The sequence below is a fragment of the Sinocyclocheilus rhinocerous genome, unplaced genomic scaffold (assembly GCF_001515625.1).
Source record: "Sinocyclocheilus rhinocerous isolate Xijiao unplaced genomic scaffold, SAMN03320098_v1.1 scaffold199, whole genome shotgun sequence".
NCBI lineage: Eukaryota > Metazoa > Chordata > Actinopteri > Cypriniformes > Cyprinidae > Sinocyclocheilus > Sinocyclocheilus rhinocerous.
Genome location: NW_015636847.1, coordinates 140613 through 154936, shown reverse-complemented (window position 1 = coordinate 154936; position 14324 = coordinate 140613). Strand labels below are relative to the sequence as shown.

Genomic DNA, 14324 nt, shown 5'->3' with positions numbered 1-14324 from the left:
TGGCAGTACTGAAACACTGTCTAAGCTGTTCGCTTAGCACTGGGACAGCTAACGTTTTTCGAACCACCAAGCATGAGAGCATGCTCTATTACACCCCCAAAACAAAATCAAGACTTTGTAAAAGAGCATGATAGGACCCCTTTAACTTTTATAAAGAATATCTCTTTGGGTTTGAGACTTTAGTCTTTGCAACTTTAGGGATCTTATCTATTTCACGAACAGCTTGTAACACTCCAAAGAGAAAGGAAAATTTGAAATTGCATCATATGACCCCTTTAAGATGCTGGCTATTTTTCATTTGTATATAATTAATGGATAATATATAAATTAAACATTCAATGCACATTAAATATTTATATTTATTTATTTTTTTCTAAAGAAATTAATACTTTTATTTAGCAGGGGTACATAAAATTGATCAAAAGTGATGTTAAAATAATTTATAATGCTTCAAAATACTTATGTTTACTCTATTTTATTCTTTTGAAGTTTATCAAAAAATCCTAAAAAAAAAAAAATGTATCACAGCTTCCACAAAAAATATTGTAAGAGATGTTTCTTGAACACCAAATAAGCATATTAGAATGATTTCTGAAGGATCATGTGACACTGAAAACTGTAGTAATGATTGCTGAAAATTCAGCTTTGCCGTCACAGAAATAAATTACATTTTAAAATAAATAGCTATTTTAAATTGTAATAATATTTCACAAAGTGGCAGTTTTACTGTATTTTTGCCAAATAAATGCAGCATTGGTGAGCATAAGAGACATTTTTGAAACATTAAAAAATCTTACCGACTCCAAAAATTTTTATATTATCAAAACAGAGACAATTATTTATAAATGAAAACTAAAATCACTAGTTTTAATTTAAAAAATATGATTAATTCATTTTTCAGAGCTCGCTTCCTATTGGGTGGTCACCATGGGGATTTTAAGTTCTTGCCCCCTCCTGGTTATGCACCATGTTATGAAGCCCTTCTCCCCAAAGACAGAATGCGCATTGAGCCCATTAAGGAGTATAAACATGACTTTAGTGGAGTCAGAAACCTGCTGGGCCCCACGCAGTCCCTCACGCACACCTCATTCACTCCCTGTCCTGTTGACACTGCCCAGGTAAACTAAACTAACCACTTTTTTTTTTAACTCCGCTGTTGCTTGCCAAAAACTCTTTGACTCAGCGGTCAGTGTATGTATTGTGTATGTAATGTCATTTGTAGATTGTTCTACCTCCTCATTTGGAGCGGATCAGAGAGAAGCTTGCAGAAAACATCCATGAGCTCTGGGCCGTGACCCGAATTGAGCAGGGTTGGATCTATGGAGTGGTGAGTGCTGTCTGTCTCTGTCTTTTACAAATAAACACCAACGCAAGCACAAACATACATGCAAACTCAACTCTCTCTCAGTTCAGGGATGATAATAAGAAGTTGCACCCGTGTCTGGTGGACTTTCAAAGTCTTCCTGAACCCGAGAGGAATTATAACCTCCAGATGTCTGGAGAGACCTTGAAGTGAGTGTCTGTTGAATCTCAAATGTCTGAAGTTCATTGCTTATGCATCCATCTGTCTATCCAATTTATTCGCCAACTTTTTTCTCCTTGACCTCTCCAGAACCCTCTTAGCTTTGGGATGCCATGTAGGCATGGGAGATGAGAAAGCAGAGGAGAATCTGAGGAAGATCAAACTGCCCAAAACGTATGTAAACCTCAAAACACACCCAGGCAGTATTGGTCTTGTTTAATGGTTAAGGTTTTTGTTTTCATATTATTCTTTTCATTGGTCAGTTATGTGATGAGCAGTGGATACAAACCTGCTCCTCTGGACCTCAGTCATGTCAAACTAACGCCCAATCAGAACCAGCTGGTGGAGAAACTAGCAGAAAATGGGCATAATGTTTGGGCACGGGACAGGGTCAGACAAGGATGGACCTATAGCATTGTGCAGGTAGGTGTGGACACTATGCTGATTCTGTCATAATAAAACATGTAGTTTCTAAGTGAGAAAATTGTCAAAAAATTTGCTGTCACCTCGCTGTGTTAACTAGTTTTCTTAATTTCAAGGTAATGTAGCAAAGTACAGGCTATGCAAAATGGAAAAAATATACAAATAAATAAATATATATATATATATATATATATACAATGTTAATTAGTATAAAACATGCCATCACACTTTGTGAAAATTCCAATTCAAATCCTAAATTTCAGTTAAGCTAGCAGACAGGAAACATTAAAAGGTAATGAAATTTTAATAATAGTTATTAGTAATAATACTTCTAAAAGTAGTAATAAGAATGAATTCAGCATGAATTGCCCATAAACATTTATGCACATAACATTTGTATTTCCAGAAAAATTATGAAATAATAATCATTGTTTAAATGATACCTATATGATTTTATAATTAATTTATAATAAATAATTAACTATATTTATATTTCAAAATCTTATAGATCATGGTGGAAAGGGTGCTTTATTTCCCAGACCATATCATGTGATTATAGCTCAATGTTATATAATCAATAGATTCAAATTTTAAAGTCAATATATTTATTTTGATGAAGTTTATTGCAAAATTACAATAAAAATGTTTTGTTGGCTTTGTTAATTGTAACAACAGTATTGAATTAAGAAATATGTATAATATATCTAGTTGAAAACATAAGTATCTGGAAATAAACCACTATAATTGGTTAAAAATTAGATATCATATTTTGGACCTTTGTTGTGTGACTGTGTTGAATTTCTGTGAACTCGAATTCTTCAGAAACTTGAAAGGGAAACCAACCCTTTTACTCTTGTTACTTATCGTGTGACCCTCAGGACATCTTGAATAAGCGTAACCCCCGCCTAGTGCCATACAACCTGCTGGACGAAAGAACCAAGAAGACAAATAGAGACAGTGTGAACAACGCTGTGCGCACTCTGATTGGCTATGGATACAACATTGAGCCCCCAGATCAGGAGAGCAGTGAGTCTTTGTTTTAGTGTGTTATTACCAGTGTCTGTAATAATGAGGTTGTGAGTGTGGATGTCAAAATGATCACTTCTAGGATCCAGAATATGGAACAGACCTTAATAAAGTCATTGCCCAGCTTCAGATCTAAATATTTGTTAGGATTTGTATTGTTTTTGCACCCCTAAACTCTCTTTGTCCCAAAGGTGGTCATGGTGTTGAGAACACACGTGGAGATAAAGTGCGTATATTCAGGGCGGAGAAGCAGTATGCTGTTACCTCAGGAAAATGGTATTTTGAGTTTGAGGCCGTAACCACAGGAGAGATGAGAGTTGGCTGGGCTCGACCGAACGTCCGCTCTGACGTTGAGCTTGGTTCTGATGAGCTGGCCTATGTCTTTAATGGAAATAGGGTCAGTGGTGTCATATTAATCTAATTCTGCTGTGTTATATGGTACCAGGCTGTAGGCCATCTTTCCAGCTAATTGGACCAATACATTTTGTGTGCCGCACAAGTTGCTGACAAACTATTTTGGATAGCTGCAATAAACGCTGAATTACTCTCCTCTGCTCTTCCTGCAGGCTCAGCGATGGCACATTGGTAATGAGCCATTTGGCCGTCAATGGCAGTCTGGTGATGTGGTTGGCTGCATGATAGACCTCACTGAAATGAATATTATGTTCACTCTTAATGGAGAGATGCTGATCAGCGATTCTGGCTCTGAAATGGCCTTCAAAGACATTGAGATTGGAGATGGTGAGGATTTAGGCTATAACATTGTTTATCAACGATTTTTCGAGGGGTAATGTGTTTTTTTTAATAAGCTTTGTCATTTAGCTGGTCAGGAAATGTCCGTAGTTAAAAAGCTGTGTAATGAAAATTTACTTCTGATTACCTCTGATTGAGTTTTCTTTTTTTTTTTGTATTATGGAAAGGGATTTAAGGTAATAAATGGATTATTCACCTGTATGGCTTTCTTGTTCCCTTCAAACACAAAGTATGAATTTGTGAAGAATAGCCTGGCCTTTGTTTTTGGGCTCCAAAATGACAAAAAAAAGCATCATGAAAATAATTTAAGTTTATTCTCTGTAAATCTACCCTTCTGTTGTATCTCTCAAAATCTAATATGACACCTTTGATGTTGATGACATTTTCGGCATAAGTTGCACAAGAATGAATGCCGTTTGACATCAAATAGGGTGAATATGTGGCTTTAGTAGGCCATAGATGGGGGAATGACTACAGAAGACTTTAAATGTAGTGGATGTGGACTACATTTAAGCTTGTTACAAAAAAGGGTTTTGGAACAAAATAACAATGATAAATAAAGAATTTTTTTTTGTTTAAATATCCCTGTATGAAGGTGAAAGTTCTGTCAAAATACCATCTTGAGGCAATGCACAAATAGATAGTCTAAAGCACTCTTCTCCTCTGTAAATTAGTGAAAAGAATGGAAATTACCACAATATTTTTTTTTATGGTTCTTAAGTCATGATATGATATTATTCCGGTTTTATAAATTGTGTGATATGCTGAGTATTGCAATAACATGTATTACGATTTATTATTATTTTTTCACCTGCAAATGCCCCCAAAAAAGCTGATTTAATGTCAACTTTGCCATCCTTAGCTAAGGCTAATGCCAACGATGCTACCGGCCCCACGATAAAAAGTTATCATGATTCTTAATTCACAATATGATATTCTTGCTATTTTACACATTTTGCAACATTCTGAGCATTGCAACAACATACATTATGAATTAATACCTTTTTTCAACGGTAAAAGTGCCAAAAGTAGCTTAATGTCAGCTTTGCCATCCTTTGCTAAGGCTAATGCTATCTCTGGATGGTGGAGCGTGAGATAAGTCCTCCTGTTTGTAGTATTTCTGGAGTGTTTTATATTCATACCACGCACCTCGCAAATCTTATGTCATATCCATCTCCTTCATCTCTTACTTGTTAAAAAATCCAAAAAAATAAATGTATACATTGGATTTAAACACAGAAGGCACTTTTTTCAGTTATTTCTCAGATGCCTCCATCTCTGAAAAAAAAAGCACTATAGACTGAAAAAGCAATTATTATTCTAGTGTCAAAAGTTCAATTCATATTTGCAATGTACATAATAAAATATCAGTAGGCTACCTTGCGTCTGTATATTAAAACAATATTGCCATTCAAAAGATTGCAATACTATACCTCTACAATAAATCAGCTTCTTCTCTTTGTTCTTCTCCCTCCAGGTTTTATTCCAGTCTGCACTTTGGGTCTTTCTCAGGTTGGCCGTATTAACCTGGGTCAGAATGTTAGCAGCCTACGTTACTTCGCCATCTGTGGCCTCCAAGAAGGCTTTGAGCCATTCGCCATCAACATGAAGAGAGACATCACAATGTGGTTCAGTAAGAGCCTCCCCCAGTATGTTCCAGTGCCCACCGACCACAACCACATTGAGGTATTTAAGCAATGTTTGTGTCATTTAGTTGAGATTAATGGTATAGATAAAGTTTCTGAATCTTTTTATTGTTCTCATGTGACCTGTAGGTCTCTCGTGTTGATGGAACCGTAGACAGCACCCCCTGTATTAAAATAACCCACAGGACTTTCGGATCCCAAAATTCCAACACAGACATGCTGTTCTTCAGACTGAGCATGCCTGTAGAGTTCCACCTGACCTTCAAGGTGCCTGCAGGCACCACTCCCCTCACACGAACCCTCACCATCCCTGAAGAAGAGGTACTGGAGGTGGACCCCCACTCTGACTACGAGGTGCTGAAGAAGTCAGCCAGTCGCAAAGAGCAGGAGGAGAAGGAAAAGGAGCCATCTGTGCCCAAAGATATCCCTGGCATTAAGGAAAATGACAAAGACACTGCATCCGAGAAAGGAAAGAAGAAAGGGTGAGATCTGAGAACTTTTACATACTTTACAAAAGAGGACTTATTAAGGACATAATATACTTTAAAAGAAAATACTTGAGTGAGAACTGAATGTAATGTTTTCAGACATTAATTGCATGTTAACTGCAATTAAATGAAAATGCATTATAGTTTAAATTTATATTAAGTGCAACTTTAGAGTGCTTTTTGACCCCACTTAAGTAGGACTTAAGTTCATATTTATATGTAATTTCATAATTACTTCTATTGTCTTGTAAAAATGGTTCAAATGTACTGCCGAAACTAAGATAGACTTTAATGTCATTTTATTGAAACTTGTATATCATATATTTAAATATATTTGTAATTACACATTTGTAATGATGAAGTTGCAATTTAGTACATTTAAAATATATTAACTTTAAAAATGTAAAATGTCGAAAAACACTGTAGTTAAAATTATAATCAAATACTTTATTTGTGCTTTAGTATGTTAGTCAGCAAATAAGTGTACTTTAAGTGTACTTTTTAATTTGACATTATTACAAAATGGATTTTTGTTCTTAAGTGTGTTAAGAAACAATCATGAAAGTGCACTTAAGTGGCCTTTTATTTCACTAATATTATATTATTTTCAAGAACAGTTTTTTTTATATTCTTTATAGATTCAAAGTACACCACAAGTGCACTTTCAATACAATTAAGCACACTTCTTTTTCAGAAAATGTAGTTCATGCTTGACCCCTCAAAATTCTTCCCTCAGTTTCCTGTTTAAAGCTAAAAAGGCAGCCATGATCGCTCCTCCTCCACCTCCACCTATTATGCCCCGTTTGTTTGAGGATGTGGTGCCTGACGATCGTGACGACCCAGAAATCATCCTCAATACGACCACAGTCAGTCTTCATTGCAAGATTTGTAGTATGTAACGCACTGTTTGCTCTTTTTTCTATTTTTATTTTTTTACTTATGCTTCTCTCTCTGCCTGTCTCAACTGCTTAGTATTATTACTCAGTCCGTATCTTCGCCGGTCAAGAACCTAGTGGGGTATGGGTGGGTTGGGTCACCCCAGACTTCCACATGTATGACCTGAACTTTGACCTGCCTAAGGTCCGTACTGTCACTTTGACTGTTGGAGACGACAAGGGCAGCATACACGACAGGTGAGATGACAAAATTCTGCCATGTCAAATTATTGAAATGTAGCCCAATGAAGACAAATACAAGAAGCTGCAGTGTGGAGAGGCATTTAGTTCAAAATAAATTTTCGGTATAGTGAGGTGATGTAGGTGAATATCGATTTTGGTGCACCGGTGGCCTAGTTCAGTCACCAACCATCAGAATAGGTTGGGAGCAATCTAATGCCTACATTTATCATATTTTCAGTGTAGTATTTTGGATGTACAAAAAATTTGGAACTAGAAAAATAATTGAAAGAAAATTACATTAATAAATAATTTTATTAATGAGTATTTATTCTTGATTTTCAAAAAAATTTTAAACAGCCTTGAAACAAGATAAATGTATTTGAGAACCAAATTAAATAGCAAGAGTTTTCAGAGGATGTATTTTGAATTTCCTGTGACTTTGGCAAATAGTTCTTATTTTAAGCACAAACTTCACTATTTATGTGTCAGTGTCACATGATCTTTCAGAAATCACTCTAATATGCTGATTTAGTGCTCAATAAAAAGCATTTATTTGAAAATAACAGCATTTATTTGAAATAGAATTCTTAAATAGAAATTAATGTATCCTTTCTGAATAAAAATATTAATTAAAAAGAAAAAAAGAACCACAAGAAGACCACAAACTTTTTATTGGTATTGTAGAACTTTGATTAAGCTACAAAGCTACACAATTTGTTCATTCATCACTCAGGAATATGAAACTTAACAGTATTCTGTTTGCTTATCAGTATGAGGAGGAGTAACTGCTATATGGTGTGGGGAGGAGAGTTTGGGAGCAACACCCAGCAGAGGTTCAGCCAGGAGGATCTGGTGATTGGTTGCTTGGTTGACCTGGCAACAGGTCTCATGAATTTCACAGCCAATGGGAAAGAGATCAACACTTTCTACCAGGTAAGTGAAGGTCATCTCTTTAAAGTAGGAACTGTAGTGGCACTCAAAAATTCCCTAGCTTCTGTTAGGAGTGCATTTTCTTCTTTTGAACACATATGTATACATATGCTCTCTCAGGTGGAGCCCAACACTAAGCTGTTCCCAGCTGTGTTTGTATTGCCGACCAGCCAGAACATGCTGCAGCTGGAACTCGGAAAACTCAAGGTCTTCGCTATCCTCTGCTTCAGACACTAAAAGTCATCAGCTTTCTTTTAGAAATACTTTTACTGAACATTTGTAGCCTTATTGTAGCCTTTTTTCTCCATCCCATAGAATATCATGCCTCTTTCGGCAGCCATGTTCCGTAGTGAGCGCAAGAACCCAGTGCCCCAGTGTCCTCCTAGGCTGGATGTTGAGATGCTGACCCCTGTAATCTGGAGCCGGATGCCCAACCACTTCCTGAATCCAAAAGTGGGGCGGGTGAGCGAGAGGCATGGCTGGATGGTGGAATGTACAGAGCCTATCACCATGATGGCTCTGCATATACCTGAAGAGAACAGGTACAGGAGAACGAGACAAGAACAAAAAAAATCTAAATTGAAAACAATACCTCGCAGAAAAAAAAGGTAAAACCAGGCTGTTCTTGGCTGTTCTTAGCTGGTTTAAACTGGTCTCCCAGCCTGGCCAAGCTGGTTTTAGCTGGTTATTCAGCTGGTCTCCCAGCCAGCCTGACCAGCTAAAGAAGTGGTCAAATCATCCCTAAAACCATCCTGCAAACCAGCTATGACCAGGCTGGAAGACCAGCTAAGACCAGCCTACCAGCTTAGGCTGGTTTTAGCTGTTTTTTTCAGCAGGGACTTGAAAAAAAATCTATCTATCTATCTATCTATCTATCTATCTATCTATCTGTAGCAAACGTTTGTAGTCACGGGAAGAAGGAGGCGGGAACCGGCGAACATTTCACACTTTAATAAAATAAACCAACACAAAACGAAAGTAAAGCGGCAGCCCCTCGCGGATGACTGCCGCACGACTGTCGCGCACAAACGAAACCAAAACACAAAATAAACTCCAGGCCTGGTCCTCTCTCGTCTTTCACTGTTGTCGCTCCTACTTTTATCCTTCCGGAACTCCTCCGTGAGACTCGAGACCGGTGAGTGGCGCAGGTGTCGCGCATTAGCAATTACTCCACCGGCCTCGCTCCGTTCCCACGGCTCTCGGCCCCGCCCCTCTCGTCACACTATCTATCTATCTATCTATCTATCTATCTGCCTAGCAACCACCCAGGACACCCAAGCATCCAAGTAGCAAACACCCTAGAAACTGCATAGCAACACCCTAGCAACCACCTAACAATGACCATGAACACCCTAGCAACTGCTTACCAACCACCTAGAACATCCTAACAAACAAATAGCAACACCCTAGCAACCACCCAGCAAAAACCTTAGCAACCACCCCAGCAGCTGCATAGCAACATCCTATTAACCACCAAGCAGTGACTATGACCACCCTAACAACCAACCCACAACACCCTAGCAACCATGTAGAAACCATCCAGAAGACCCTAGCAACTGCCAGGCAACTACCAAGAACACTTAAAAATTTCTTTCTGGCCAGGCTTTCTCAAGCCGACATCAAAGTTTGTCTTGACAAATTTTTTGAATCTAGTTGTTGTGTATTGTTCAATAGTGGACGTGTTCCTCTTTCTCGTATGCAGGTGTATTGACATCCTGGAACTGTCTGAGCGGCATGACTTGCTGAAGTTCCACTATCACACTCTGATGCTTTATTGCACCGTGTGTGCGTTGGGCAACAACCGTGTGGCCCATGCCCTCTGCAGCCACGTGGACGAATCACAGCTCTTCTACGCTATCGAGAATACCTACCTGCCAGGCCCTCTTCGCAGCGGCTACTACGACCTTCTCATCAGTATCCACCTGGAGTCAGCCAAACGCAACCGCTTGGGAACTAATCGTGAGTTTATTATTCCAATGACAGAAGAGACGCTCAGTATCACGCTTTTCCCGGATGCAGAGGCGGCCCATGATCTGCCAGGAGTGGGTCTCACGACCTGCCTCAGACCCAAGCTACACTTCTCCCCTATCAACTTTGTGGGTACTGACCCAGATCTGTACACCCTAAGCCCCATTATACCTCTGCAGGTACGATGAGGATACAGTGGGGTCCAAACCTGATTGTTGGTAGACAGATGATCTCTTTGTTAATATCTGAACTCTTTCTGCCCTTACAGGAGCTGAAGACCAAGGCTCTAAGCATGCTTACCGAAGCCGTGTTTGATGGCAGCCAGGCCATGCGCGATCCTGTTGGGGGCAGCGTTGAGTTCCACTTCGTTCCCATTCTCAAACTCATCAGCACCCTCCTCATTATGGGCATCTTCAACGATGAAGACGTCAAGCACATTCTCAAGATGATCGATCTCAATGTGTTTGGGAAAAAAGAGGAGGCAGGAGAGACAGAGGAACTAGGAGAGGAAGCTGCTCCCAAGGAGGAAGGAGAGGAGGTCAAGGAGAAGGAAGAAGCGGCTGAAAGAGAGGAGGAAGCCGTGGATGAGGGAGTTGGGGAGGAGGAGGATGATGAGGAGCTGAAAGCGCTGAAGAAGGAGGAGGGACAGGAAGGAGAAGAGGTTGAGAAGGCAGTAGAGGAGGAGGAGGGAGAAAAGGTGGATGGAGAAAAAGCAGAGGAGGAAAAGGAGGCAGAAGAAGTAGGAGAGGAGGCCAAAGAGGAGGAAGAGGAGGCACCAGAGGAGGGACTACTTCAAATGAAGCTGCCAGAGTCTGTAAAACTGCAGGCAAGTTTAATCGCTAGATCTATCTGTCTGTCTGTCTATCTGTCTCTGTCTGTCTGTCTGTCTGTCTGTCTATTTATTTGTCTGTCCAACTGTTCGTTTGTTTGTATACTGTATATTAGGGCTGCACGATAAATCGCATGCGATATTTAACGCGCATCTTGTCAGAAAGCCGGTTCTGTAATCAGCGGTAAATCTCCATCATGTGCGTGCTTTCCCATTGAGCAGCATTAACTACACAGAGCCGTTGTTCACTGACGAGCTGTGCAAAACCACGTTCATATTCGCACGATTTTTTGCCCAGCTCGTCAGTGAACAACGGCTCTGTGTAGTTAATGCTGCTCAATGTGAAAGCACGCACGTGTAGAGATTTACCGCTGATTACAGAACCGGCTTTTCTGACAAGATGCGCGTTAAATATCGCATGCGATTTATCGTGCAGCCCTACTGTATATGTATATCTATTTTTTTGTCTGCCTGCCTGTCTGTTTATACAATCTGTCTATCTATCTATCTGTCCATCCATCCATCCATCTATCCATCTATCCATCTATCTATCTATCTATCTATTTGTCCGTCCGTCCGTCAATTATTGTATATACTGTATATTATGTATATTTTCTCTTGTTTGTATATTTTATTAATACTGTCTCCGTCTGTCTGTCTGTCTCATCTTTCAGATGTGCACCCTTCTACAGTATTTCTGTGACTGTGAGCTCAGACACAGAGTTGAGGCTATTTTGGCATTCTCTGATAAATTTGTAAGGCACATCCAGGCAAACCAGCGTGAACGATATAATGACCTAATGAGAGCATTTACTATGAGTGCTGCAGAGACCGCTCGCAGGACCAGAGAGTTTCGCTCTCCTCCTCAGGAACAAGTATAATGCACAACTCTTTACTTTAAACCCACATATAATTTTTGTTGCTTTCAGGGAGACTAATCACTGATTATGTGGATATATGTAGGTTTTCCTGTTGACTAACTTCAAGCACAGCCCGGAAGAAGAGGATTGCCCCGTGCCAGAGGACGTGCGGGAAACCCTCCAGAATTTCCACAATGAGCTCCTGAATCACTGTGGTCAGTTTTGAATATATCTCACAAAAATTGCTGTACGGCCACATTACAACAACTAAACACCAAGAAGCTGCTGCTGCAAAATCACCGTGGATCAAATTCTCTACAGCTAATTCAGTTTCTGGTTCTTCTTCTGAAGATTTAATCTGAAAAATGATGACAAAAAAAAATTATTATTGGACTATGTGGTTCTTATCCATATTTGTTTTTGTACCTCAGGTGTTTACGTAGAAGAAGAAGCGGAGGAGGAAGAGGTAGATGCGTCTCTGAGAGGGAGACTACTCAGTTTAGTGGAGAAGATCAAGACCTTTAGGAAAAAAAAGGAGGAAGAGGAGCCAGAACCAGAGGAAGAGCTCAAACCTAGTGAGTAAATGTAGTCAAATGTCTTGAGAAGGTTGTTCAGATTCACCTCATCTCATGGATGCAATTATAGATCAATATTTTTGCTTTTAGTTCAAAATTGTACTATTTTTATTTTTAGTGTTAGTCTAACATTTCCAGAACATTCTATGCCCCAGGTACTTTACAGGAGCTGATATCCCACACAATGATCCACTGGGCACAGGAGTCCTTTATTCAGAACCCTGAGCTGGTGCGGCTCATGTTCAGTCTTCTTCACCGGCAGTATGACGCTCTGGGAGAGCTGATCCGTGCCCTGCCAAAGGCCTATGCCATCAACGCTGTGTCTGTACAGGACACAATGGACATGCTGGAGTGCCTGGGACAGATCCGCTCCCTTCTCATCGTCCAGATGGGCCCGGAAGAGGAGAGGCTTATGATTCAGAGCATTGGGTGGGTACTTCAAATTACTGGATATCTAATAATAATAATAATAATAATTCCTTACATTTATATAGCGCTTTTCTGGGCACTCAAAGCGCTTTACATAAAAAGGGGGAATCTCCTCAACCACCACCAGTGTGCAGCATCCACCTGGATGATGCGATGGCAGCCATATTGCGCCAGAACGCCCACCACACACCAGCTTATTGGTGGAGAGGAAACAGAGTGATGAAGCCAATCAGCAGATATGGGGATGGTTAGGAGGCCATGATGGTCAGAGGCCAATGGGTGAATTTGGCCAGGATGCCGGGGTTACACCCCTACTCTTTTTCGAAGGACATCCTGGGATTTTTAATGACCACAGAGTCAGGACCTCGGTTTAATGTCTCACCCGAAAGACTAATTAATATATTAATATATTTTAAAATGCAATTTATTCCTGATGGCAAATCTTAATTTTCAGCAGCCATTATTCCAGTCTTGAGTGTCACATGATTTTTCAGAAATCATTCTAATATAATGATTTGGTGCTCAAGTAACATTTCTTATTATTATCAATTAAAAAAAAAAAAAAAAAAAACTGCTTAATATTTTTGTGAAAAAAATATGTAATATTTCAGGATTCTTTAATAAATAGAAAGTTTTAAAGGGTAGCTTTTATTTGAAATAATTATTTGTTTTGTAACAATATTGATTTATTAAAAAAACAAAAAATGTTTCTGACCCCAAATTGTGGTGTATCTTGTTTGTGTTCATGCCCTGAACTTATCTAGTCATTTATGCTTATCCGAACATATATTTTGTATCATGTGTAGTATTTCAAATACTAAAAATGCATATTGTCTCCTGTCTCATAGGAACACCATGAACAACAAGTTGTTCTACCAGCACCCTAACCTGATGCGAGCACTGGGCATGCATGAGACGGTCATGGAGGTTATGGTCAATGTACTAGGAGGTGGAGGAGACTCCAAGGTACTTTCCTGTTTACTGTATGTATAAGGGTACTTTACTGTATATATGTTACGGGGCGAACAAGACGATAGATGCGCAGATCTATCTGCAAAGCTTTATTCAAAGGCGTGGTCATAAAACAGGCATGGGTCGACAACAACAACAGGTATAGTTCAGGCAATACGAAAGTAATCCTAGGGCAGGCGTGGGTCATCGATCGGCGAACAAAATCCAGAGGGCTTGACAAGAGGGGTAATCCAATAACATCAGCAATAGTCCAGGCGAGGTGCAAACACAATCCGAAACAGCAAGGCAAAGGGTAAATCTAAGACAGGCTATAAACTTCAGGGTAGGCAGAAATCAGACAAAATTAGATAACAGGCAAGGATCAAGACTAGGGATGGGTACCGAAACCCGGTATTTAATCGGTCCCGGGGCTAAATTACTGTATATATAAAACAAAAAGTACCGATAAGAATACCGTTAAAGTACCGAATCGATAAGCAGTATCGGTAAGAGTACTAATACCGTTAAAACCTTAACGATACCCATCCCTAATCAAGACAAGGGTAAACAAACTATGAACAAGGCTAAACTAGACTCAGTAAACTTGGAATGGCTCCGGGAGAGTAGTGTTAATTTCGTTAACGAAGACTGTTCTTCGAAAAATGTTCGTTGAGTATCGATATATCGATACTTCGGATCGATACGCCCATCCCTAACAAACAGGCAGTAGTTTAGCGATCTAAATGAAACCGTCATTCAGCCGGTCAGTGTTCTGTCATGAGATCTCACTATATTGTTTACGATTG

The 14324-nt window shown here is 39.5% G+C and overlaps 1 pseudogene; it reads left to right on the top strand.

The window, feature by feature from the left end:
* The first annotated feature begins 901 nt into the window (after positions 1-901).
* The window catches only part of LOC107748234 (ryanodine receptor 1-like), a 91552-nt pseudogene continuing 78129 nt past the window's right edge, over positions 902-14324 (top strand).